Source organism: Telmatherina bonti, assembly GCF_933228915.1.
Source record: "Telmatherina bonti genome assembly, chromosome: 16".
NCBI lineage: Eukaryota > Metazoa > Chordata > Actinopteri > Atheriniformes > Telmatherinidae > Telmatherina > Telmatherina bonti.
In genome coordinates this window covers 922,376-947,028 of record NC_136614.1, presented here as the reverse complement: position 1 = coordinate 947,028, position 24,653 = coordinate 922,376, and the positions used below count along the sequence as shown (strand labels likewise).

The following is a 24,653-nucleotide window of genomic DNA, read 5'->3' as shown; positions in this document are numbered from 1 at the left end:
ATTACGTCTGCATCACGTCTGCATCACCTTTACATCACGTCTGCATCACGTCTGCATCACGTCTGCATCACCTTTACATCACCTTTACATCACGTCTGCATCACGTCTGCATCACGTCTGCATCACCTTTACATCACGTCTGCATCACGTCTGCATCACGTCTACATCACGTCTGCATCACGTCTGCATCACGTCTGCATCACGTCTGCATCACCTTTACATCACGTCTGCATCACGTCTGCATCACGTCTGCATCACGTCTGCATCACGTCTGCATCACCTTTACATCACGTCTGCATCACGTCTGCATCACGTCTGCATCACGTCTGCATCACGTCTGCATCACGTCTGCATCACCTTTACATCACGTCTGAATCACGTCTGCATCACGTCTGCATCACGTCTGCATCACGTCTTCATCACGTCTTCATTACGTCTGCATCACGTCTGCATTACCTTTACATCACGTCTGCATCACCTTTACATCACGTCTTCATTACGTCTGCATCACGTCTGCATCACCTTTACATCACGTCTTCATTACGTCTGCATCACGTCTGCATCACGTCTGCATCACCTTTACATCACGTCTTCATTACGTCTGCATCACGTCTGCATTACCTTTACATCACGTCTGCATCACGTCTGCATCACGTCTGCATTACCTTTACATCACGTCTGCATCACCTTTACATCACATCTGCATCACATCTGCATCACGTCTGCATCACGTCTGCATCACGTCTGCATCACGTCTGCATCACCTTTACATCACGTCTGCATCACGTCTGCATCACGTCTGCATCACGTCTGCATCACCTTTACATCACGTCTGCATCACGTCTGCATCACCTTTACATCACGTCTGCATCATGTCTGCATCACCTTTACATCACGTCTGAATCACGTCTGCATCACGTCTGCATCACCTTTACATCACGTCTGCATCATGTCTGCATCACCTTTACATCACGTCTGAATCACGTCTGCATCACGTCTGCATCACCTTTACATCACGTCTGAATCACGTCTGCATCACGTCTGCATCACCTTTACATCACGTCTGCATCACGTCTGCATCACGTCTGCATCACCTTTACATCACGTCTGCATGACGTCTGCATCACGTCTGCATGACGTCTGCATCACCTTTACATCACGTCTGCATGACGTCTGCATCACGTCTGCATCACCTTTACATCACGTCTGCATCACGTCTGCATCACGTCTGCATCACCTTTACATCACGTCTGCATCACGTCTGCATCACGTCTGCATCACCTTTACATCACGTCTGCATCACGTCTGCATCACCTTTACATCACGTCTGCATCACGTCTGCATCACCTTTACATCACGTCTGCATCACGTCTGCATCACGTCTGCATCACCTTTACATCACGTCTGCATTACGTCTGCATCACCTTTACATCACGTCTGCATCACGTCTGCATCACGTCTGCATCACCTTTACATCACGTCTACATCACGTCTGCATTACGTCTGCATCACGTCTACATCACGTCTGCATCACCTTTACATCACGTCTACATCACGTCTGCATTACGTCTGCATCACGTCTGCATCACGTCTGCATCACGTCTGCATTACATTTACATCACGTCTGAATCACCTTTACATCACGTCTGCATCACCTTTACATCACGTCTGCATCACCTTTACATCACGTCTGCATCACCTTTACATCACGTCTGCATCACCTTTACATCACGTCTGCATCACGTCTGCATCACCTTTACATCACGTCTGCATTACGTCTGCATCACGTCTGCATCACGTCTGCATCACGTCTGCAACACGTCTGCATCACGTCTGCATTACCTTTACATCACGTCTGCATCACGTCTGCATCACGTCTGCATCACGTCTGCATTACATTTACATCACGTCTGAATCACCTTTACATCACGTCTGCATCACCTTTACATCACGTCTGCATCACCTTTACATCACGTCTGCATCACCTTTACATCACGTCTGCATCACCTTTACATCACGTCTGCATCACGTCTGCATCACCTTTACATCACGTCTGCATCACGTCTGCATCACGTCTGCATCACGTCTGCATCACGTCTGAATCACGTCTGCATCACCTTTACATCACGTCTGCATCACGTCTGCATCACATCTGCATCACGTCTGCATCACATCTGCATCACGTCTGCATCACCTTTACATCACATCTGCATCACGTCTGCATCACATCTGCATCACGTCTGCATCACGTCTGCATCACGTCTGCATCACGTCTGCATCACGTCTGCATCACGTCTGCATCACGTCTGCATCACGTCTGCATCACGTCTGCATTACCTTTACATCACGTCTGCATCACCTTTACATCACGTCTGCATCACGTCTGCATCACGTCTGCATCACCTTTTCATCACGTCTGAATCACGTCTGCATGACGTCTGCATTACCTTTACATCACGTCTGCATCACCTTTACATCACGTCTGCATCACGTCTGCATCACGTCTGCATCACGTCTGCATCACGTCTGCATCACGTCTGCATCACGTCTACATCACGTCTGCATTACGTCTGCATCACGTCTGCATCACCTTTACATCACGTCTGAATCACGTCTGCATCACCTTTACATCACGTCTGCATCACCTTTACATCACGTCTGCATCACGTCTGCATCACGTCTGCATCACATCTGCATCACGTCTGCATCACCTTTTCATCACGTCTGAATCACGTCTGCATCACCTTTACATCACGTCTGAATCACGTCTGCATCACCTTTACATCACGTCTGCATCACCTTTACATCACGTCTGCATCACGTCTGCATCACGTCTGCATCACATCTGCATCACGTCTGCATCACCTTTACATCACGTCTGCATCACGTCTGCATCACGTCTGCATCACCTTTACATCACGTCTGCATTACGTCTGCATCACGTCTGCATCACCTTTACATCACGTCTGCATCACGTCTGCATCACGTCTGCATCACGTCTGCATCACCTTTACATCACGTCTGCATCACGTCTGCATCACGTCTGCATCACCTTTACATCACGTCTGCATCACGTCTGCATCACGTCTGCATCACCTTTACATCACGTCTGCATTACGTCTGCATCACGTCTGCATCACCTTTACATCACGTCTGCATCACGTCTGCATCACGTCTGCATTACGTCTGCATCACGTCTGCATCACGTCTGCATCACCTTTACATCACCTTTACATCACGTCTGCATCACGTCTGCATCACCTTTACATCACGTCTGCATCACGTCTGCATCACGTCTACATCACGTCTGCATCACGTCTGCATCACCTTTACATCACGTCTGCATCACGTCTGCATCACCTTTACATCACGTCTGCATCACGTCTGCATCACCTTTACATCACGTCTGCATCACCTTTACATCACGTCTGCATCACCTTTACATCACGTCTGCATCACCTTTACATCACGTCTGCATCACGTCTGCATCACCTTTACATCACGTCTGCATCACGTCTGCATCACCTTTACATCTTGTCTGCATCACGTCTGCATCACGACTGCATCACGTCTGCATCACCTTTACATCACGTCTGCATCACGTCTGCATCACGTCTGCATCACGTCTGCATCACGTCTGCATCACGTCTGCATCACGTCTGCATCACGTCTGCATCACGTCTGCATCACGTCTGCATCACCTTTACATCACGTCTGCATTACGTCTGCATCACGTCTGCATCACGTCTGCATCACCTTTACATCACGTCTGCATCACCTTTACATCACGTCTGCATCACCTTTACATCACGTCTGCATCACGTCTGCATCACGTCTGCATCACGTCTGCATCACGTCTGCATCATGTCTGCATCACGTCTGCATCACGTCTGCATCACCTTTACATCACGTCTGCATCACGTCTGCATCACGTCTGCATCACCTTTACATCACGTCTGCATCACGTCTGCATCACCTTTACATCACGTCTGCATCACGTCTGCATCACCTTTACATCACGTCTGCATCACGTCTGCATCACCTTTACATCATGTCTGCATCACGTCTGCATCACGCCTGCATCACCTTTACATCACGTCTGCATCACCTCTGCATCACCTTTACATCACGTCTGCATCACGTCTGCATCACCTTTACATCACGTCTGCATCACGTCTGCATCACCTTTACATCACGTCTGCATCACGTCTGCATCACGTCTGCATCACCTTTACATCATGTCTGCATCACGTCTGCATCACGCCTGCATCACCTTTACATCACGTCTGCATTACCTTTACATCACATCTGCATCACGTCTGCATCACGTCTGCATCACGTCTGCATTACGTTTGCATCACCTTTACATCACGTCTGCATCACGTCTGCATCACCTTTACATCACGTCTGCATCACGTCTGCATCACCTTTACATCACGTCTGCATCACGTCTGCATCACCTTTACATCACGTCTGCATCACCTTTACATCACGTCTGCATCACATCTGCATGACGTCTGCATCACATCTGCATCACGTCTGCATCACATCTGCATCACGTCTGCATTACGTTTACATCACGTCTGCATTACGTCTGCATTACGTTTACATCACATCTGCATCACGTCTGCATCACATCTGCATCACGTCTGCATTACGTTTACATCACGTCTGCATCACATCTGCATCACGTCTGCATCACATCTGCATCACGTCTGCATTACGTTTACATCACGTCTGCATTACGTCTGCATTACGTCTACATCACGTCTGCATCACGTCTGCATCACATCTGCATCACGTCTGCATTACGTTTACATCACGTCTGCATCACATCTGCATTACGTTTACATCACGTCTGCATTACGTCTGCATCACCTTTTCATCACGTCTGAATCACGTCTGCATCACGTCTGCATCACGTCTGCATTACCTTTACATCACGTCTGCATCACCTTTACATCACGTCTGCATCACGTCTGCATCACGTCTGCATCACGTCTGCATCACGTCTGCATCACGTCTGCATCACCTTTACATCACGTCTGCATCACGTCTGCATCACGTCTACATCACGTCTGCATCACGTCTGCATCACGTCTGCATCACGTCTGCATCACGTCTGCATCACCTTTACATCACGTCTGAATCACGTCTGCATCACCTTTTCATCACGTCTGAATCACGTCTGCATCACCTTTACATCACGTCTGCATCACCTTTACATCACGTCTGCATCACGTCTGCATCACGTCTGCATCACCTTTACATCACGTCTGCATCACGTCTGCATCACGTCTGCATCACCTTTACATCACGTCTGCATCACGTCTGCATCACGTCTGCATCACGTCTGCATCACCTTTACATCACGTCTGCATTACGTCTGCATCACGTCTGCATCACCTTTTCATCACGTCTGAATCACGTCTGCATCACCTTTACATCACGTCTGCATCACGTCTGCATCACCTTTACATCACGTCTGCATCACCTTTACATCACGTCTGCATCACGTCTGCATCACGTCTGCATCACGTCTGCATCACGTCTGCATCACGTCTGCATCACGTCTGCATCACGTCTGCATCACGTCTGCATCACGTCTGCATCACGTCTGCATCACGTCTGCATCACGTCTGCATCACGTCTGCATCACCTTTACATCACGTCTGCATCACGTCTGCATCACGTCTGCATCACGTCTGCATCACGTCTACATCACGTCTGCATCACGTCTGCATCACGTCTGCATCACGTCTGCATCACGTCTGCATCACGTCTGCATCACGTCTGCATCACGTCTGCATCACCTTTACATCACGTCTGCATCACGTCTGCATTACCTTTACATCACGTCTGCATCACCTTTACATCACGTCTGCATCACGTCTGCATCACGTCTGCATTACCTTTACATCACGTCTGCATCACCTTTACATCACGTCTTCATTACGTCTGCATCACGTCTGCATTACCTTTACATCACATCTGCATCACGTCTGCATCACGTCTGCATCACGTCTGCATCACCTTTACATCACGTCTGCATCACGTCTGCATCACCTTTACATCACGTCTGCATCACGTCTGCATCACATCTGCATCACGTCTGCATCACGTCTGCATCACGTCTGCATCACCTTTACATCACGTCTGCATCACGTCTGCATCACCTTTACATCACGTCTGCATCACGTCTGCATCACGTCTGCATCACCTTTACATCACGTCTGCATCACGTCTGCATCACATCTGCATCACGTCTGCATCACCTTTACATCACGTCTGCATTACGTCTGCATCACGTCTGCATCATGTCTGCATCACCTTTACATCACGTCTGAATCACGTCTGCATCACGTCTGCATCACCTTTACATGACGTCTGAATCACGTCTGCATCACGTCTGCATCACCTTTACATCACGTCTGCATGACGTCTGCATCACGTCTGCATCACCTTTACATCACGTCTGCATCACGTCTGCATCACGTCTGCATCACCTTTACATCACGTCTGCATCACGTCTGCATCACCTTTACATTACGTCTGCATGACGTCTGCATCACGTCTGCATCACGTCTGCATCACGTCTGCATCACCTTTACATCACGTCTGCATCACCTTTACATCACGTCTGCATCACCTTTACATCACGTCTGCATCACCTTTACATCACGTCTGCATCACCTTTACATCACGTCTGCATCACGTCTGCATCACGTCTGCATCACGTCTGCATCACCTTTACATCACGTCTGCATGACGTCTGCATCACGTCTGCATCACGTCTGCATCACCTTTACATCACGTCTGCATCACGTCTGCATCACCTTTACATCACGTCTGCATGACGTCTGCATCACGTCTGCATCACGTCTGCATCACGTCTGCATCACATCTGCATCACGTCTGCATCACCTTTACATCACGTCTGCATCACGTCTGCATCACCTTTACATCACGTCTGCATCACGTCTGCATCACCTTTACATCACGTCTGCATTACGTCTGCATCACGTCTGCATCACCTTTACATCACGTCTGCATCACCTTTACATCACGTCTGCATCACGTCTGCATCACCTTTACATCACGTCTGCATCACGTCTGCATCACGTCTGCATCACGTCTGCATCACGTCTGCATCACCTTTACATCACGTCTGCATTACGTCTGCATCACGTCTGCATCACGTCTGCATCACCTTTACATCACGTCTGCATCACGTCTGCATCACCTTTACATCACGTCTGCATCACATCTGCATCACCTTTACATCACGTCTGCATCACCTTTACATCACGTCTGCATCACATCTGCATCACGTTTACATCACGTCTGCATCACCTTTACATCACGTCTGCATTACATTTACATCACGTCTGCATCACCTTTACATCACGTCTGCATCACGTCTGCATCACGTCTGCATCACCTTTACATCACGTCTACATCACGTCTGCATCACCTTTACATCACGTCTGCATTACATTTACATCACGTCTGAATCACCTTTACATCACGTCTGCATCACCTTTACATCACGTCTGCATCACGTCTGCATCACCTTTACATCACGTCTGCATTACGTCTGCATCACGTCTGCATCACGTCTGCAACACGTCTGCATCACGTCTGCATTACCTTTACATCACGTCTGCATTACGTCTGCATCACGTCTGCATCACCTTTACATCACGTCTGCATCACGTCTGCATCACCTTTACATCACGTCTGCATTACGTCTGCATCACCTTTACATCACGTCTGCATCACGTCTGCATCACGTCTGCATCACGTCTGCATCACGTATGCATCACCTTTACATCACGTCTGCATCACGTCTGCATCACATCTGCATCACGTCTGCATCACATCTGCATTACCTTTACATCACGTCTGCATCACGTCTGCATCACGTCTGCATCACGTCTGCATCACGTCTGCATCACGTCTGCATCACATCTGCATTACCTTTACATCACGTCTGCATCACGTCTGCATCACCTTTACATCACATCTGCATCACGTCTGCATCACGTCTGCATCACGTCTGCATCACCTTTACATCACGTCTGCATCACGTCTGCATCACCTTTACATCACATCTGCATCACGTCTGCATCACGTCTGCATCACGTCTGCATCACCTTTACATCACGTCTGCATCACCTTTACATCACGTCTGCATCACGTCTGCATCACGTCTGCATCACGTCTGCATCACGTCTGCATCACGTCTGCATCACGTCTACATTACGTTTACATCACGTCTGCATCACGTCTGCATCACCTTTACATCACGTCTGCATCACGTCTGCATCACGTCTGCATCACCTTTACATCACGTCTGCATCACGTCTGCATCACGTCTGCATCACGTCTGCATCACGTCTGCATCACCTTTACATCACGTCTGCATCACGTCTGCATCACCTTTACATCACGTCTGCATCACGTCTGCATCACCTTTACATCACGTCTGCATCACGTCTGCATCACCTTTACATCACGTCTGCATCACGTCTGCATCACCTTTACATCACGTCTGCATCACGTCTGCATCACCTTTACATCACGTCTGCATCACGTCTGCATTACGTTTACATCACGTCTGCATCATGTCTGTATCACCTTTACATCACGTCTGCATCACGTCTGCATCATGTCTGCATCACCTTTACATCACGTCTGCATCACGTCTGCATCACCTTTACATCACGTCTGCATCACGTCTGCATTACGTTTACATCACGTCTGCATCATGTCTGTATCACCTTTACATCACGTCTGCATCACGTCTGCATCATGTCTGTATCACCTTTACATCACGTCTGCATCACGTCTGCATCACGTCTGCATCATGTCTGCATCACGTCTGCATCACGTCTGCATCACCTTTACATCACGTCTGCATCACGTCTGCATCATGTCTGCATCACCTTTACATCACGTCTGCATTACGTCTGCATCATGTCTGCATCACGTCTGCATCACGTCTGCATCACGTCTGCATCACCTTTACATCACGTCTGCATCACGTCTGCATCACCTTTACATCACGTCTGAATCACGTCTGCATCACGTCTGCATTACCTGTACATCACGTCTGAATCACGTCTGTATCACGTCTGCATTACCTTTACATCACGTCTGCATCATGTCTGCATCACCTTTACATCACGTCTGAATCACGTCTGCATCACGTCTGCATCACCTTTACATCACGTCTGCATCACGTCTGCATCACGTCTGCATCACCTTTACATCACGTCTGCATCACGTCTGCATCACGTCTGCATCACCTTTACATCACGTCTGCATCATGTCTGCATCACGTCTGCATGACGTCTGCATCACGTCTGCATCACCTTTACATCACGTCTGCATGACGTCTGCATCACCTTTACATCACGTCTGCATTACGTCTGCATCATGTCTGCATCACGTCTGCATCACGTCTGCATCACGTCTGCATCACCTTTACATCACGTCTGCATGATGTCTGCATCACCTTTACATCACGTCTGCATCACGTCTGCATCACCTTTACATCACGTCTGCATGACGTCTGCATCACGTCTGCATCACCTTTACATCACGTCTGAATCACGTCTGCATCACGTCTGCATCACGTCTGCATCACCTTTACATCACGTCTGCATCACGTCTGCATCACCTTTTCATCACGTCTGAATCACGTCTGCATCACGTCTGCATTACCTTTACATCACGTCTGAATCACGTCTGCATCACGTCTGCATCACCTTTACATCACGTCTGAATCACGTCTGCATCACGTCTGCATCACCTTTACATCACGTCTGCATCACGTCTGCATCACGTCTGCATCACCTTTACATCACGTCTGCATCACGTCTGCATCACCTTTACATCACGTCTGAATCACGTCTGCATCACGTCTGCATCACCTTTACATCACGTCTGCATCACGTCTGCATCACGTCTGCATCACGTCTGCATCACGTCTGCATCACGTCTGCATCACCTTTACATCACGTCTGAATCACGTCTGCATCACGTCTGCATCACCTTTACATCACGTCTGCATCACGTCTGCATCACGTCTGCATCACCTTTACATCACGTCTGCATCACGTCTGCATCACCTTTACATCACGTCTGCATCACGTCTGCATCACCTTTACATCACGTCTGCATCACCTTTACATCACGTCTGCATCACGTCTGCATCACGTCTGCATCATGTCTGCATCACCTTTACATCACGTCTGCATCACGTCTGCATCACGTCTGCATCACGTCTGCATCACGTCTGCATCACCTTTACATCACGTCTGCATCACGTCTGCATCACGTCTGCATCACGTCTGCATCACCTTTACATCACGTCTGCATCACGTCTGCATCACGTCTGCATCACCTTTACATCACGTCTGCATCACGTCTGCATCACGTCTGCATTACCTTTACATCACGTCTGCATCACGTCTGCATCACCTTTACATCACGTCTGCATTACGTCTGCATCACCTTTACATCACGTCTGCATCACGTCTGCATTACGTCTGCATTACCTTTACATCACGTCTGCATCACGTCTGAATCACCTTTACATCACGTCTGCATCACGTCTGCATCACCTTTACATCACGTCTGCATCACCTTTACATCACGTCTGCATCACGTCTGCATCACCTTTACATCACGTCTGCATCACCTTTACATCACGTCTGCATCACCTTTACATTACGTCTGCATTACGTCTGCATCACCTTTACATCACGTCTGCATCACGTCTGCATCACGTCTGCATCACCTTTACATCACGTCTGCATCACGTCTGCATCACGTCTGCATCACGTCTGCATCACGTCTGCATCACGTCTGCATCACGTCTGCATCACCTTTACATCACGTCTGCATCACGTCTGCATCACCTTTACATCACGTCTGCATCACGTCTGCATCACCTTTACATCACGTCTGCATTACGTCTGCATCACGTCTGCATCACGTCTGCATCACGTCTGCATCACCTTTACATCACGTCTGCATCACGTCTGCATCACCTTTACATCACGTCTGCATTACGTCTGCATCACGTCTGCATTACGTCTGCATCACGTCTGCATCACGTCTGCATCACGTCTGCATTACGTCTGCATCACGTCTGCATCACATCTGCATCACGTCTGCATCACCTTTACATCACGTCTGCATTACGTCTACATCACGTCTGCATCACGTCTGCATCACGTCTGCATCACCTTTACATCACGCCTGCATCACGTCTGCATCACGTCTGCATCACCTTTACATCACGTCTGCATCACCTTTACATCACGTCTGCATCACCTTTACATCACGTCTGCATCACGTCTGCATCACGTCTGCATCACGTCTGCATCACGTCTGCATCACATCTGCATCACGTCTGCATCACGTCTGCATCACGTCTGCATCACCTTTACATCACGTCTGCATCACGTCTGCATCACGTCTGCATCACCTTTACATCACGTCTGCATCACGTCTGCATCACCTTTACATCACGTCTGCATCACGTCTGCATCACGTCTGCATCACCTTTACATCATGTCTGCATTACGTCTGCATCACGTCTGCATCACCTTTACATCACGTCTGCATCACGTCTGCATCACGTCTGCATCACCTTTACATCACGTCTGCATTACGTCTGCATCACGTCTGCATCACCTTTACATCACGTCTGCATCACGTCTGCATCACCTTTACATCACGTCTGCATCACGTCTGCATCGCTTTTACATCACGTCTGCAACATGTCTGCATCACCTTTACATCACGTCTGCATCCCGTCTGCATCACGTCTGCATCACCTTTTCATCACGTCTGCATCACGTCTGCATCACCTTTACATCACGTCTGCATCACGTCTGCATCACCTTTACATCACGTCTGCATCACGTCTGCATCACCTTTACATCACGTCTGCATCACGTCTGCATCACCTTTACATCACGTCTGCATCACCTTTACATCACGTCTGCATCACGTCTGCATCACGTCTGCATCACCTTTACATCACGTCTGCATCACGTCTGCATCACGTCTGCATCACGTCTGCATCACCTTTTCATCACGTCTGCATCACGTCTGCATCACCTTTACATCACTTATGCATCACGTCTGCATCACGTCTGCATCACCTTTTCATCACGTCTGCATCACGTCTGCATCACCTTTACATCACGTCTGCATCACGTCTGCATCACCTTTACATCACGTCTGCATCACGTCTGCATCACCTTTACATCACGTCTGCATCACGTCTGCATCACGTCTGCATCACGTCTGCATCACGTCTGCATCACGTCTGCATCACCTTTACATCACGTCTGCATCACGTCTGCATTACGTTTACATCACCTTTACATCACGTCTGCATCACGTCTGCATCACGTCTGCATCACCTTTACATCACGTCTGCATCACCTTTACATCACGTCTGCATCACGTCTGCATCACCTTTACATCACGTCTGCATCACGTCTGCATCACCTTTACATCACGTCTGCATCACGTCTGCATCACGTCTGCATCACGTCTGCATCACGTCTGCATCACGTCTGCATCACCTTTACATCACGTCTGCATCACGTTTACATCACGTCTGCATCACGTTTACATCACGTCTGCATCACATCTGCATCACCTTTACATCACGTCTGCATCACATCTGCATCACCTTTACATCACGTCTGCATCACGTCTGCATCATGTCTGCATCACGTCTGCATCACATCTGCATCACCTTTACATCACGTCTGCATCACGTCTGCATCACGTCTGCATCACGTCTGCATCACGTCTACATCACGTCTGCATCACCTTTACATCACGTCTGCATCACGTCTGCATCACGTCTGCATCACGTCTGCATCACCTTTACATCACGTCTGCATCACGTCTGCATCACCTTTACATCACGTCTGCATCACGTCTGCATCACCTTTACATCACGTCTGCATCACGTCTGCATCACGTCTGCATCACATCTGCATCACGTCTGCATCACGTCTGCATCACGTCTGCATCACGTCTGCATCACGTCTGCATTACGTCTGCATTACGTTTACATCACGTCTGCATCACCTTTACATCACGTCTGCATCACGTCTGCATCACGTTTACATCACCTTTACATCACGTCTGCATCACGTATGCATCACGTCTGCATCACGTTTACATCACGTCTGCATCACGTCTGCATCACCTTTACATCACGTCTGCATCACCTTTACATCACGTCTGCATCACCTTTACATCACGTCTGCATCACGTCTGCATCACCTTTACATCACGTCTGCATCACCTTTACATCACGTCTGCATCACCTTTACATCACGTCTGCATCACGTCTGCATCACGTTTGCATCACGTCTGCATCACGTCTGCATCACGTTTACATCACGTCTGCATCACGTCTACATCACCTTTACATCACGTCTGCATCACGTCTACATTACGTTTACATCACGTCTGCATCACGTCTGCATCACGTCTGCATCACGTCTGCATCACGTCTGCATCACGTCTGCATCACGTCTGCATCACGTCTGCATCACCTTTACATCACGTCTGCATCACGTCTACATTACGTTTACATCACGTCTGCATCACGTCTGCAACACGTCTGCATCACGTCTGCATCACGTTTGCATCACGTCTGCATCACGTCTGCATCACGTCTGCATCACGTCTGCATCACGTCTGCATCACGTCTGCATCACGTCTGAATCACCTTTACATCACGTCTACATCACGTCTGCATCACGTCTGAATCACCTTTACATCACGTCTGCATCACGTCTGAATCACCTTTACATCACGTCTGCATCACCTTTACATCACGTCTGCATCACCTTTACATCACGTCTGAATCACCTTTACATCACGTCTGCATCACGTCTGCATCACCTTTACATCACGTCTGCATCACCTTTACATCACGTCTGCATCACCTTTACATCACGTCTGCATCACCTTTACATCACGTCTGAATCACCTTTACATCACGTCTGCATCACCTTTACATCACGTCTGCATCACCTTTACATCACGTCTGCATCACCTTTACATCACGTCTGCATCACCTTTACATCACGTCTGAATCACCTTTACATCACATCTGCATCACGTCTGAATCACCTTTACATCACGTCTGCATCACCTTTACATCACGTCTGCATCACCTTTACATCACGTCTGCATCACCTTTACATCACGTCTGAATCACCTTTACATCACGTCTACATCACATCTGCATCACGTCTGAATCACCTTTACATCACGTCTGAATCACCTTTACATCACGTCTACATCACATCTGCATCACGTCTGCATCACCTTTACATCACGTCTGCATCACCTTTACATCACGTCTGAATCACGTCTGCATCACGTCTGCATCACCTTTACATCACGTCTGCATTACGTCTGCATCACCTTTACATCACGTCTACATCACGTCTGCATCACCTTTACATCACGTCTGCATCACCTTTACATCACGTCTGCATCACCTTTACATCACGTCTGAATCACGTCTGCATTACGTCTGCATCACCTTTACATCACGTCTGCATTACGTCTGCATCACCTTTACATCACGTCTACATCACGTCTGCATCACCTTTACATCACGTCTGCATCACCTTTACATCACGTCTGCATCACGTCTGCATCACCTTTACATCACGTCTGCATCACCTTTACATCACGTCTGCATCACATCTGCATGACGTCTGCATCACATCTGCATCACGTCTGCATCACATCTGCATCACGTCTGCATTACGTTTACATCACGTCTGCATTACGTCTGCATTACGTTTACATCACATCTGCATCACGTCTGCATCACGTCTGCATCACATCTGCATCACGTCTGCATTACGTTTACATCACGTCTGCATCACGTCTGCATCACGTCTGCATCACGTCTGCATTACCTTTACATCACGTCTGCATCACCTTTACATCACGTCTGCATCACGTCTGCATCACGTCTGCATCACGTCTGCATTACCTTTACATCACGTCTGCATCACCTTTACATCACGTCTGCATCACGTCTGCATCACGTCTGCATCACGTCTGCATCACGTCTGCATCACGTCTGCATCACGTCTGCATCACCTTTACATCACGTCTGCATCACGTCTGCATCACGTCTACATCACGTCTGCATTACGTCTGCATCACCTTTACATCACGTCTGAATCACGTCTGCATCACCTTTTCATCACGTCTGAATCACGTCTGCATCACCTTTTCATCACGTCTGAATCACGTCTGCATCACCTTTACATCACGTCTGCATCACCTTTACATCACGTCTGCATCACGTCTGCATCACCTTTACATCACGTCTGCATCACCTTTACATCACGTCTGCATCACGTCTGCATCACGTCTGCATCACCTTTACATCACGTCTGCATTACGTCTGCATCACGTCTGCATCACCTTTACATCACGTCTGCATTACGTCTGCATCACGTCTGCATGACGTCTGCATCACGTCTGCATCACGTCTGCATCACCTTTACATCACGTCTGCATTACGTCTGCATCACGTCTGCATCACATCTGCATCACGTCTGCATCACCTTTACATCACGTCTGCATCACGTCTGCATCACGTCTGCATCACCTTTACATCACGTCTGCATTACGTCTGCATCACGTCTGCATCACCTTTTCATCACGTCTGAATCACGTCTGCATCACCTTTACATCACGTCTGCATCACGTCTGCATCACCTTTACATCACGTCTGCATCACCTTTACATCACGTCTGCATCACGTCTGCATCACGTCTGCATCACCTTTACATCACGTCTGCATCACGTCTGCATCACGTCTGCATCACGTCTACATCACGTCTGCATCACGTCTGCATCACGTCTACATCACGTCTGCATCACGTCTGCATCACGTCTGCATCACCTTTACATCACGTCTGCATCACGTCTGCATCACGTCTGCATCACGTCTGCATCACGTCTGCATCACGTCTGCATCACGTCTGCATCACGTCTGCATCACGTCTGCATCACCTTTACATCACGTCTGCATCACGTCTGCATTACCTTTACATCACGTCTGCATCACCTTTACATCACGTCTTCATTACGTCTGCATCACGTCTGCATCACGTCTGCATCACGTCTGCATCACGTCTGCATCACGTCTGCAACACGTCTGCATCACGTCTGCATTACCTTTACATCACGTCTGCATTACGTCTGCATCACCTTTACATCACGTCTGCATCACGTCTGCATCACCTTTACATCACGTCTGCATCACGTCTGCATCACGTCTGCATCACGTCTGCATCACGTATGCATCACCTTTACATCACGTCTGCATCACGTCTGCATCACGTCTGCATCACGTCTGCATCACATCTGCATCACGTCTGCATCACATCTGCATTACCTTTACATCACGTCTGCATCACGTCTGCATCACGTCTGCATCACGTCTGCATCACATCTGCATTACCTTTACATCACGTCTGCATCACGTCTGCATCACCTTTACATCACATCTGCATCACGTCTGCATCACGTCTGCATCACCTTTACATCACGTCTGCATCACGTCTGCATCACCTTTACATCACGTCTGCATCACGTCTGCATCACGTCTGCATCACGTCTGCATCACATCTGCATCACGTCTGCATCACATCTGCATTACCTTTACATCACGTCTGCATCACGTCTGCATCACGTCTGCATCACGTCTGCATCACATCTGCATTACCTTTACATCACGTCTGCATCACGTCTGCATCACCTTTACATCACGTCTGCATTACGTCTGCATCACGTCTGCATCACCTTTACATCACGTCTGCATCACGTCTGCATCACCTTTACATCACGTCTGCATCACGTCTGCATCACGTCTGCATCACGTCTGCATCACGTATGCATCACCTTTACATCACGTCTGCATCACGTCTGCATCACGTCTGCATCACGTCTGCATCACATCTGCATCACGTCTGCATCACATCTGCATTACCTTTACATCACGTCTGCATCACGTCTGCATCACGTCTGCATCACGTCTGCATCACATCTGCATTACCTTTACATCACGTCTGCATCACGTCTGCATCACCTTTACATCACATCTGCATCACGTCTGCATCACGTCTGCATCACGTCTGCATCACCTTTACATCACGTCTGCATCACCTTTACATCACGTCTGCATCACGTCTGCATCACCTTTACATCACGTCTGCATCACCTTTACATCACGTCTGCATCACGTCTGCATCACGTCTGCATCACGTCTGCATCACGTCTACATTACGTCTGCATCACGTCTGCATCACCTTTACATCACGTCTGCATCACGTCTGCATCACGTCTGCATCACCTTTACATCACGTCTGCATCACGTCTGCATCACGTCTGCATCACGTCTGCATCACGTCTGCATCACCTTTACATCACGTCTGCATCACGTCTGCATCACGTCTGCATCACCTTTACATCACGTCTGCATCACGTCTGCATCACGTCTGCATCACGTCTGCATCACGTCTGCATCACCTTTACATCACGTCTGCATCACGTCTGCATCACCTTTACTTCACGTCTGCATCACGTCTGCATCACCTTTACATCACGTCTGCATCACGTCTGCATCACCTTTACATCACGTCTGCATCACGTCTGCATCACCTTTACATCACGTCTGCATCACGTCTGCATCACCTTTACATCACGTCTGCATCACGTCTGCATTACGTTTACATCACGTCTGCATCATGTCTGTATCACCTTTACATCACGTCTGCATCACGTCTGCATCATGTCTGCATCACCTTTACATCACGTCTGCATCACGTCTGCATCACCTTTACATCACGTCTGCATCATGTCTGTATCACCTTTACATCACGTCTGCATCACGTCTGCATCACGTCTGCATCACCTTTACATCACGTCTGCATCACGTCTGCATCATGTCTGCATCACCTTTACATCACGTCTGCATTACGTCTGCATCATGTCTGCATCACGTCTGCATCACGTCTGCATCACGTCTGCATCACCTTTACATCACGTCTGCATCACGTCTGCATCACCTTTACATCACGTCTGAATCACGTCTGCATCACGTCTGCATTACCTGTACATCACGTCTGAATCACGTCTGTATCACGTCTGCATTACCTTTACATCACGTCTGCATCATGTCTGCATCACCTTTACATCACGTCTGAATCACGTCTGCATCACGTCTGCATCACCTTTACATCACGTCTGCATCACGTCTGCATCACGTCTGCATCACCTTTACATCACGTCTGCATCACGTCTGCATCACCTTTACATCACGTCTGCATCACGTCTGCATCACGTCTGCATCATGTCTGCATCACGTCTGCATGACGTCTGCATCACGTCTGCATCACCTTTACATCACGTCTGCATGACGTCTGCATCACCTTTACATCACGTCTGAATCACGTCTGCATCACCTTTACATCACGTCTGCATGACGTCTGCATCACGTCTGCATCACCTTTACATCACGTCTGAATCACGTCTGCTTCACGTCTGCATCACGTCTGCATCACCTTTACATCACGTCTGCATTACGTCTGCATCACCTTTACATCACGTCTGCATCACGTCTGCATCACCTTTTCATCACGTCTGAATCACGTCTGCATCACGTCTGCATTACCTTTACATCACGTCTGAATCACGTCTGCATCACGTCTGCATCACCTTTACATCACGTCTGAATCACGTCTGCATCACCTTTACATCACGTCTGCATCACGTCTGCATCACCTTTACATCACGTCTGCATCACGTCTGCATCACGTCTGCATCACCTTTACATCACGTCTGCATCACGTCTGCATCACCTTTACATCACGTCTGAATCACGTCTGCATCACGTCTGCATCACCTTTACATCACGTCTGCATCACGTCTGCATCACCTTTACATCACGTCTGCATCACGTCTGCATCACCTTTACATCACGTCTGCATCACGTCTGCATCACGTCTGCATTACCTTTACATCACGTCTGCATCACGTCTGCATCACCTTTACATCACGTCTGAATCACGTCTGCATCACGTCTGCATCACCTTTACATCACGTCTGCATCACGTCTGCATCACGTCTGCATCACGTCTGCATCACGTCTGCATCACGTCTGCATCACCTTTACATCACGTCTGCATCACCTTTACATCACGTCTGCATCATGTCTGCATCACGTCTGCATCATGTCTGCATCACCTTTACATCACGTCTGCATCACGTCTGCATCACCTTTACATCACGTCTGCATCACGTCTGCATCACGTCTGCATCATGTCTGCATCACCTTTACATCACGTCTGCATCACGTCTGCATCACGTCTGCATCACGTCTGCATCACGTCTGCATCACCTTTACATCACGTCTGCATCACGTCTGCATCACGTCTGCATCACCTTTACATCACGTCTGCATCACGTCTGCATCACCTTTACATCACGTCTGCATCACGTCTGCATCACCTTTACATCATGTCTGCATCACGTCTGCATCACGTCTGCATTACCTTTACATCACGTCTGCATCACGTCTGCATCACCTTTACATCACGTCTGCATTACGTCTGCATCACCTTTACATCACGTCTGCATCACGTCTGCATTACGTCTGCATTACCTTTACATCACGTCTGCATCACGTCTGAATCACCTTTACATCACGTCTGCATCACGTCTGCATCACCTTTACATCACGTCTGCATCACGTCTGCATCACCTTTACATCACGTCTGCATCACGTCTGCATCACCTTTACATCACGTCTGCATCACCTTTACATCACGTCTGCATCACCTTTACATTACGTCTGCATTACGTCTGCATCACCTTTACATCACGTCTGCATCACGTCTACATCACGTCTGCATCACGTCTGCATCACCTTTACATCACGTCTGCATCACGTCTGCATCACCTTTACATCACGTCTGCATCACGTCTGCATCACCTTTACATCACGTCTGCATCACGTCTGCATCACCTTTACATCACGTCTGCATTACGTCTGCATCACGTCTGCATCACGTCTGCATCACGTCTGCATCACCTTTACATCACGTCTGCATTACGTCTACATCACGTCTGCATCACGTCTGCATCACGTCTGCATCACCTTTACATCACGCCTGCATCACGTCTGCATCACGTCTGCATCACCTTTACATCACGTCTGCATCACCTTTACATCACGTCTGCATCACCTTTACATCACGTCTGCATCACGTCTGCATCACGTCTGCATCACGTCTGCATCACGTCTGCATCACATCTGCATCACGTCTGCATCACGTCTGCATCACGTCTGCATCACCTTTACATCACGTCTGCATCACGTCTGCATCACGTCTGCATCACCTTTACATCACGTCTGCATCACGTCTGCATCACGTCTGCATCACCTTTACATCACGTCTGCATCACGTCTGCATCACCTTTACATCACGTCTGCATCACGTCTGCATCACCTTTACATCACGTCTGCATTACGTCTGCATCACGTCTGCATCACCTTTACATCACGTCTGCATCACGTCTGCATCACGTCTGCATCACCTTTACATCACGTCTGCATTACGTCTGCATCACGTCTGCATCACCTTTACATCACGTCTGCATCACGTCTGCATCACCTTTACATCACGTCTGCATCACGTCTGCATCGCTTTTACATCACGTCTGCAACATGTCTGCATCACCTTTACATCACGTCTGCATCCCGTCTGCATCACGTCTGCATCACCTTTTCATCACGTCTGCATCACGTCTGCATCACCTTTACATCACGTCTGCATCACGTCTGCATCACCTTTACATCACGTCTGCATCACGTCTACATTACGTCTGCATCACCTTTACATCACGTCTGCATCACCTTTACATCACGTCTGCATCACGTCTGCATCACGTCTGCATCACCTTTACATCACGTCTGCATCACGTCTGCATCACGTCTGCATCACCTTTACATCACTTATGCATCACGTCTCCATCACGTCTGCATCACGTCTGCATCACTTCTGCATCACGTCTGCATCACCTTTACATCACGTCTGCATCACCTTTACATCACTTATGCATCACGTCTCCATCACGTCTGCATCACGTCTGCATCACCTTTACATCACGTCTGCATCACGTCTGCATCACGTCTGCATCACCTTTACATCACGTCTGCATCACGTCTGCATCACCTTTACATCACGTCTGCATCACGTCTGCATCACGTCTCCATCACGTCTGCATCACATCTGCATCACGTCTGCATCACGTCTGCATCACCTTTACATCACGTCTGCATCACGTCTGCATCACGTCTGCATCACCTTTACATCACGTCTGCATCACGTCTGCATCACCTTTACATCACGTCTGCATCACGTCTGCATCACCTTTACATCACGTCTGCATCACGTCTGCATCACCTTTACATCATGTCTGCATCATGTCTGCATCACCTTTACATCACGTCTGCATCATGTCTGCATCACCTTTACATCACGTCTGCATCACGTCTGCATCACGTCTGCATCACGTCTGCATCACGTCTGCATCACGTCTGCATCACGTCTGCATCACGTCTGCATCACCTTTACATCACGTCTGCATCACGTCTGCATTACGTTTACATCACCTTTACATCACGTCTGCATCACGTCTGCATCACGTCTGCATCACCTTTACATCACGTCTGCATCACGTCTGCATCACCTTTACATCACGTCTGCATCACCTTTACATCACGTCTGCATCACGTCTGCATCACCTTTACATCACGTCTGCATCACGTCTGCATCACCTTTACATCACGTCTGCATCACGTCTGCATCACGTCTGCATCACCTTTACATCACGTCTGCATCACGTTTACATCACGTCTGCATCACATCTGCATCACCTTTACATCACGTCTGCATCACATCTGCATCACCTTTACATCACGTCTGCATCACGTCTGCATCATGTCTGCATCACGTCTGCATCACATCTGCATCACCTTTACATCACGTCTGCATCACGTCTGCATCACGTCTGCATCACGTCTGCATCACGTCTGCATCACCTTTACATCACGTCTGCATCACGTCTGCATCACCTTTACATCACGTCTGCATCACGTCTGCATCACCTTTACATCACGTCTGCATCACGTCTGCATCACGTCTGCATCACATCTGCATCACGTCTGCATCACGTCTGCATCACGTCTGCATCACGTCTGCATTACGTCTGCATTACGTCTGCATCACCTTTACATCACGTCTGCATCACGTCTGCATCACGTTTACATCACGTCTACATCACGTCTGCATCACGTCTGAATCACCTTTACATCACGTCTGCATCACGTCTGAATCACCTTTACATCACGTCTGCATCACCTTTACATCACGTCTGCATCACCTTTACATCACGTCTGAATCACCTTTACATCACGTCTGCATCACGTCTGCATCACCTTTACATCACGTCTGCATCACCTTTACATCACGTCTGCATCACCTTTACATCACGTCTGCATCACCTTTACATCACGTCTGAATCACCTTTACATCACGTCTGCATCACCTTTACATCACGTCTGCATCACCTTTACATCACGTCTGCATCACCTTTACATCACGTCTGCATCACCTTTACATCACATCTGCATCACGTCTGAATCACCTTTACATCACGTCTGCATCACCTTTACATCACGTCTGAATCACCTTTACATCACGTCTGAATCACCTTTACATCACGTCTGAATCACCTTTACATCACGTCTGCATCACCTTTACATCACGTCTGAATCACCTTTACATCACATCTGCATCACGTCTGAATCACCTTTACATCACGTCTGCATCACCTTTACATCACGTCTGCATCACCTTTACATCACGTCTGAATCACCTTTACATCACGTCTGAATCACCTTTACATCACGTCTGAATCACCTTTACATCACGTCTACATCACATCTGCATCACGTCTGCATCACCTTTACATCACGTCTGCATCACCTTTACATCACGTCTGAATCACGTCTGCATCACGTCTGCATCACCTTTACATCACGTCTGCATTACGTCTGCATCACCTTTACATCACGTCTGCATTACGTCTGCATCACCTTTACATCACGTCTGCATTACGTCTGCATCACCTTTACATCACGTCTACATCACGTCTGCATCACCTTTACATCACGTCTACATCACGTCTGCATCACCTTTACATCACGTCTGCATTACGTCTGCATCACCTTTACATCACGTCTACATCACGTCTGCATCACCTTTACATCACGTCTGCATCACCTTTACATCACGTCTACATCACGTCTGCATCACCTTTACATCACGTCTGCATTACGTCTGCATCACCTTTACATCACGTCTACATCACGTCTGCATCACCTTTACATCACGTCTGCATTACGTCTGCATCACCTTTACATCACGTCTACATCACGTCTGCATCACCTTTACATCACGTCTGCATCATGTCTGCATCACGTCTGCATCACGTCTGCATCACCTTTACATCACGTCTACATCACGTCTGCATCACCTTTACATCACGTCTGCATTACGTCTGCATCACCTTTACATCACGTCTACATCACGTCTGCATCACCTTTACATCACGTCTACATCACGTCTGCATCACCTTTACATCACGTCTACATCACGTCTGCATCACCTTTACATCACGTCTGCATTACGTCTGCATCACCTTTACATCACGTCTACATCACGTCTGCATCACGTCTGCATCACCTTTACATCACGTCTGCATCACGTCTGCATCACGTCTGCATCACCTTTACATCATGTCTGCATCACGTCTGCATCACGTCTGCATCACCTTTACATCACGTCTGCATCACGTCTGCATCACGTCTGCATCACCTTTACATCACGTCTGCATTACGTCTGCATCACCTTTACATCACGTCTGCATCACGTCTGCATCACGTCTGCATTACGTCTGCATCACGTCTGCATCACCTTTACATCACGTCTGCATTACGTCTGCATCACCTTTACATCACGTCTGCATCACGTCTGCATCACCTTTACATCACGTCTGCATCACGTCTGCATCACGTCTGCATCACCTTTACATCACGTCTGCATTACGTCTGCATCACCTTTACATCACGTCTGCATTACGTCTGCATCACCTTTACATCACGTCTGCATCACGTCTGCATCACGTCTGCATCACCTTTACATCACGTCTGCATCACGTCTGCATCACCTTTACATCACGTCTACATCACGTCTGCATCACCTTTACATCACGTCTACATCACGTCTGCATCACCTTTACATCACGTCTGCATTACGTCTGCATCACCTTTACATCACGTCTACATCACGTCTGCATCACGTCTGCATCACCTTTACATCACGTCTGCATCACGTCTGCATCACGTCTGCATCACCTTTACATCACGTCTGCATCATGTCTGCATCACGTCTGCATTACGTCTGCATCACCTTTACATCACGTCTACATCACGTCTGCAT

The 24,653-nt window shown here is 48.2% G+C and overlaps 1 protein-coding gene across 1 annotated transcript in view; it reads right to left on the bottom strand.

The window, feature by feature from the left end:
* The window catches only part of hivep2a (HIVEP zinc finger 2a), a 370,802-nt gene that overhangs the window by 331,310 nt on the left and 14,839 nt on the right, over positions 1-24,653 (bottom strand). The gene's annotated exons all lie outside the window — the stretch shown is intronic.